Genomic DNA, 6,000 nt, shown 5'->3' on the forward strand with positions numbered 1-6,000 from the left:
GTGTATGTGTGCTGAGCCCCCAACTCCAACCATAATCTCCTCTATCCTGAGCAGCCTTTGCTCACCGTGGGGGTGAACCTGCCAGGCCCGGAGGGACCCTGGTATCCTTTTCTGCCTATCCAGGGTAGTAAACAGGGTGAGGAATGGACAAGACAGATTCATAGACCTGTCCCACTGGACTCTCGCTGCAGTAACCACTACATTTTCTGTTGGGCTTGGGGCACACCAGACACTCCTCCAGGAAATGAAGTTGGAGGTGGGCAAGCTGAGGGTACCCAGCTCCCCAGCCCACGGCTGTGACTCTGCAGGGATGGGTGAGGGTGGCCTGCCAGGGGAGGTGACACAAGTTTCAAAGAGTCCGTGAGTCACATCACTCCAATGCTGTGTCAGCTGTGGGGCTTGCCCCTGAAAAGCCTGCTCCTGGACTCCCTCCCCCATTTGAGGGTCCCTGGCCCTAAGAATTGACGTGGGGTCTCTATAAATAGCACCCATTCCATATTGATCATCTTAAAAAGACACGGTATGTTCTAGGCCCACGGAGAGAAGAGTTGTGTCTAAAAATAGTCTTATCCCCAGGAACCACTGCCAGCCCTAGGCAGTGGTATAAGCTGTGCGCAACAAAAGGGGCAGCCTGAAGGGGGCAGATGATGGAAGGGGAGGGGGTTAGAAATTGAGACATGGAATCTCTCCATCTCTACCTCATTCTCTCTGCTATGGCCACAGTAGCCAACCATGTCTCAGGAGACTTTCACTGCCTCAGGGCCTTTGCACTTGCCATTCCCTCTTTATAAGACATTCTTTCTCCAGATTTCCTCTGGATTGCTTCTTTCTTGGTTTTGCTTTTTCCAGATTTATTTATTTTAGAGAAAGAAAGAGTGCCTGCGAGTGGAGAGAGGGGCAGAGGGACAGTCTCAAGCAGAGACTGAGTGCAGAGCCCTACGTGGGGCTCAACTTAGGGCCTGATGCAGGGCTCAATCCTGTGACCTGTGAGATAGTGCCTGCAAATTATGAGTTGGCTGCTTAACCAATTGAACCACCTAAGCACCCCTGGTTCTTTCTTGTTGTTCAGGTCTCTTTTTGGTCTCCTCCTTCAAGAGGCCTTCCCTGCCAATGTAGGGTCACTCCTGTCTCTCTACCACATCATCCAGTTTTACTTCCTTCATAGATCTGGTCATGATCTAAAATTGCCTTCTGTATCTATTTGTTTAGTGGTATCCAGTCTGTCTCTCCCCCATATTATGTAAACTTCATGAGAGCAGTTATTGTATCTGAATTATGCACCTTCTAGAATCTTCCATGGCATGAGTAGGTGCTGAATGTCCTATCCAGGCTCTCCCCTACCACCCCAAGCTGAACTCGGCCTCAGACCGCCACCCCAGGCCAGTCTGGGGTGGCAGAAGGCAGTGGGCATCCAGTCCGGGCTTACTCTGTAGTCCCCCATCCCTGCTCTGCTCTCTGCAGCGTCCAGTTTCTGCCCACTGGCTGCCCCTGGCTCATCCCTTCTCCTCTCTCTGCCTCCTTCATAGAGTTTGCCACAGGAGTTTTACCCTAGCTCCTCTATTCCCGGGTATCTACTTTAGACCACCTCAACATGTCCCCAGGCACCGCTTTCTAGAACACTTTTCTCAGAGCAATATCTCTCTCCCTTTCCTGTCCCCCGCCCCCAGAAGGAATCACAGTTCCTGCCATCAAAAAGCCCCTTCTGAGGCACAACTTCAACTCAGACCTCTGGGCCCTCACTGTGAGTAAAAGTATTTTCCCACCTCCCATGGCTGTACTGCATGGACACACAGGCCTAGAGTCCACTTTGGGCTCTCCCTACAACCCCCCCCTTGACTTCACCCCTGGCCAGCTCCCCTCTATCTCCTGCCTCCCTCTTAAACCATCAAACTCTTGCAAAGAGCTGTCTACACATGCTGTCTCCACGTCCTCACCTTCTGCTCACTCCTGAACCCACTCCAGACTGGCTCCTATTCTCACCAATTCATTCATTCATTCATTCATTCATTCATTCATTGAACAACTAACTGTCTGAGCTGGGCACCACATCCTGTAGGTGTTAAGGAAGTTTCTATTGCCTGGAGCCACCAGCACCCTCGCTGTTGCTCAATCTAATGGACATTTGTTTTAAAATTATGCATTCTTTTCAATCTATGTATGAACTTCTCAGAATGCATCTTATGCACTCTCAGCAGAAAGGAACAGAAGACTCCCCTTCCTCCAGGACGTGCTCTCTCCTTGTTTTCTGTGACATCTCCCACTCCTGGCTTGCCTCTCACCTCTCTAACTGCTCCTTCTCAGCCTCCTTTGCAGACTTTTCTGGCCTTGTGTGTTGGGGAATGCCTCAGGGCTCTGGACTCAACTCTGTTGTCTCTGCACCCTCTACTCCACATTAAGATCACCTGGGTGCTTTCAAAATTTCTGATGCCCAAGAGTCCAATGAATTAGAACCTAAGGGGGTGGTGCCTGGGCATAGTTTTTTTTTTTTTTTTTAATTTTTAAAAGCTTTTCAGGTGATGCTAATGTGGCCAGGGTTGAGGGCCACTGATCTGCATTCTTGCTGGACAACCTAATTCACTGCCATGGCTCCCATGGCCAGCTTCTGCAGACAATTTCAAGTTTCTACCTCCAGCCCTGGTCTCCTGCCTGAACACTGGACCCTCTCCTCCAACTCTCTGCTGGATGCTGACATATCTCTCTGGAAGTACTAGGTTCCAGTCAGAACCCCGAAACATCCATCACTTCTCCTTTGTTCCTTATCAAGCCTGCCAACCTCAACTTCACTCTCACAGTGTGGTGCACTGGTGAGGAATCTCACTTAATGAGCAGTCAAAGTGAGGGCTGGGAGAAGCGCCCCTGAACAGAGAAGAAAGTTGGGATGCCACAGATCCTACCACCTGTGGTAGCCTGACCATTCCTCTCCCTCAACTAAAGGACTTCTGACGGCACTCCTGGTCTGCGCTGACACGATAGTACAGCCTACAGTGGATGTATCGACACCTGGGCTCAAACCCAAGGCCCACTACTTAGTAGATGTGTGACAGTGAGCAAGTGATTTAACTGTTCTGGGCCTTCAGTTTCGCCACCTGCAGTACTGTCATTATATGGCCTCTGCCTCCGGGATTGATGCAAGGATTCATGAGATGACCCTTATAAAGTGATTAGTGCCATGCCTGGCTGGCAGAAAGCACTCAGTGAATGTTAGCTATTTTTAGTACCATTACTGAGGATAAATTCCCAATTCCTGAGTAGAGCTCACAAGGGCCCCCGTGACTGTGACCTTGGCTTTTGCTTCCGTCTGCTCTTCCCTCTCTCACACCATGAGACCCAACGGGTCGCTGAACTAACAACTGCGTTCTTTCACAAATCTGCGCTGTACATGCGGGTCCTGATGGCCAGACTGCAACATCTCCATCTAGAAAACTCCTATTCATCCTTCAAAACCCATGTAGAAGGTTCTTTTTGTTACATAGATACTCTTGACTCTTCTGGCTGAAGGTAATCATTCCTCTTTCAGGTGGGCTATGGGGCCACACTTCTTATCATGCACATCTTTCCAATAACCTTCCCAAGTATCAGTGGGAACTAGCCTCCTGTGAACAGAACAGAGACTGCCATTGATCAGACACTGTTCCAGGATGTTCCCAAGACTCCCTCCTAGGATGGCTGAGGCACCAGCCTCCTCTGTTCCATAATTCCCAGCTGTCTCTGGTGCTTCCCACCACTCCTCCGAGCTCAGTCTTCATGCTGAGTGAGTCAATCCTGGAAGTTTTCCAGAGGTGCTTTGATCACCACACTGAGATGGGTCAAGCACCCCAGGGCCACAGCAGCTGCCCAGGCCACATGGGGCCGAACACTGGTTCTTGGCACCCGAGAGCCCATTCCCTTTCTGCTCAGATCCTCTTTGGTCAGGCCTGGTCATTTTGGCCCCTAGGAGGTAGTTCTCAAGGAATCTTTGCCCTGAGTGGTGCGCCAAACCTACTGACTCTCTAGATGACCTTGGGTAAGTCCTTGACCCACTCTCAGCCTCGGTTTCCTCCCATACAACGTGGCAGTGATGACAGGATTACATTAAAAGTTCAGTGGGTCCCATTTCAGCACAGGGCTGGACACTCTAGCATAAAATCTGTGTTCCACAGTCTCGCTGTCCCTTGACCCTCCCCTCCCGATGCCCCTGTGACTGCAGCATGGTTTGAGCTATCAGCCTGTGCCACCTTCATTCCGCCTTCCAGCTCCATTACCACCCACTCACGTGCACCTGCCCAATTCCAACTGGGAGGAGTTGAGGGCAAGAAGATGGGAGTTGAGGACAGCACCAAGGGCCTGGGCTTCCAGTGGTCTGGGCCTCTGCTACCTGGGATCTCCTCCAGATCCTGAGGGGTTTGGTGGGAATCGGGGAGACGGCTGAGGTGGTGCCGCATGATGGGGGTCATATCGTGTGTCTGCCTCCAACCCGCTGTCCAGGCTCACAGAGGGAGGAAGGTGACCAGGGTGTCAGCAGGAGGTGGGGAGACAGGTGGGGGGATGAAATGCCAGCCCAGAACCCTAAGAGGAGACTCACTCTGCCCTCCTGGGACTGGTCTCAAGGCTCTAAGGAGAGGAGACTGACTCGTGCCCCAGTCTCAGCCATGGCTTCCTGATTCATCCATGCGCTGGCCTCCAACAGGTGTTTGCAAGGCGAGCCTCTGGCCAGGCCTCGGCCCCTGCATTCCCCCCCCCCCCACTGCCACTCCCCACCCCTCCAGCCTCCACAAGGCTAGGCACCGCGGCTTCCTCCCGGGGCCACCAAAGACGATCAAATAACACAGCGGATGAAAGCCACCTCCCTCCCTCCAGTCAGGGCGAGTGGATCTGCCCGGGTCAGAGCGATCTCGAGGGCGGCAGAGAACTCTCCCTAATCCCAGCACACAGAGACCTCCCTTGTTGGGAGCACAAGGAATCTCTCCTCCTTCACGGCGCACAGAGACCGAGGCGGCCCGTAAGGGCGTCAGAGGGCACAGAGATCTCTTCGTGGTCGGAGAGCGCAGAGATAAGCCACGCCTATCAGATCTGGGCCCCCTCCGGGCGCAGGGATCCTTCCCAGGTCGGGACGGGCAGAGGGCTTGTCCCAGGGAGGACACCCCTACAGGACCGCTCCGTGGGGCTCAGCGAAGGGGAGACGGCCCCTCCCCCATTCCCAGCCCCGCTCGGCCGGCTCCCCCGCTCTCCGGAGCCACACTCACTGCGCGCCTGTCGCCGCTCTGACCTTGGGGTCTCCGGCCTCGGGAATCCGGGTCCCAATCCCAGACCCTCCGCGGGCCTGCGCCAGGGTCCGCCGGGAAGCCGGGGCCGCAGCTCCTCCTTCCCGGCCCTCGAAGGCGCACCGGGAAACCCGGAAGGAAAGGGATGGGGAGGGGGCGCCGCGGCCACGGACGCCCCCCCCGGGAATCCCCTGCAGCCCCGCGGCTCCGCAGCCTTTCTCCTCCCCCTCCCAGCCCCGGGGCAGCGGTGGGGGAGGGCACTGCCGGGCGCCCGCGGGGCAGGGCCGGGGGTGCGCGGGGGCTGGAGGCGCCGACCCTCGGGGAGGAAAGTTGGGCGGCGGCGGGCGGCGGGCGGCGGGGGCTCGGGCCGGGCCGGGGCTCCCGGACGCGGGGGCGCTCGCTCACCTGCTGGTCCCCCGGCCCGGGCCCCGGGATGGGCGGCTGAGGCTCGGCGCGGGCTCGGCTCGGCGCGGGGCGCGGGCGCGGGGCGCGGGGCGCGGGGCACCGGGCGCAGGCTCAGCGGCCCCGGGGGCGCGATCCCCGCATCCCACGGGCGCCGCCGCCGTCTCGGCTCAGCGGCTCCGCTCGGGCTCCGGGACTCGGCGGGCGGCGCGGGCTCGGGCTGGGGGCGGGGTCGGGGGCGGGCCCCGCCTGGGCTCGGCCTGGGGCGCGGGGCCCCGGGCTGGCTCCGCCCCAGAGCGACGCGCCCCGGACTCCGCACGTGGCGCTCCGCCCGCTGGGAGGGCGCACCCCCCGCAGC

General features: G+C 56.9%; 1 protein-coding gene across 4 annotated transcripts in view; it reads right to left on the reverse strand.

The window, feature by feature from the left end:
- Positions 1 to 5,783, reverse strand: part of SCN5A (sodium voltage-gated channel alpha subunit 5) — a 95,097-nt gene extending 89,314 nt beyond the window's left edge. For all 4 annotated transcript variants that reach the window (XM_055321550.1, XM_055321547.1, XM_055321551.1 and 1 more), the window contains exon 1: positions 5,646 to 5,783. The gene's annotated coding sequence lies outside the window, so the exon portion shown is untranslated. The remainder of the gene's footprint in view (positions 1 to 5,645) is intronic.
- Between the last annotated feature and the right edge of the window lie 217 nt (positions 5,784 to 6,000).

Source organism: Nyctereutes procyonoides, unplaced genomic scaffold (genome assembly GCF_905146905.1).
Source record: "Nyctereutes procyonoides isolate TBG_1078 unplaced genomic scaffold, NYPRO_anot_genome, whole genome shotgun sequence".
Classification (NCBI taxonomy): domain Eukaryota; kingdom Metazoa; phylum Chordata; class Mammalia; order Carnivora; family Canidae; genus Nyctereutes; species Nyctereutes procyonoides.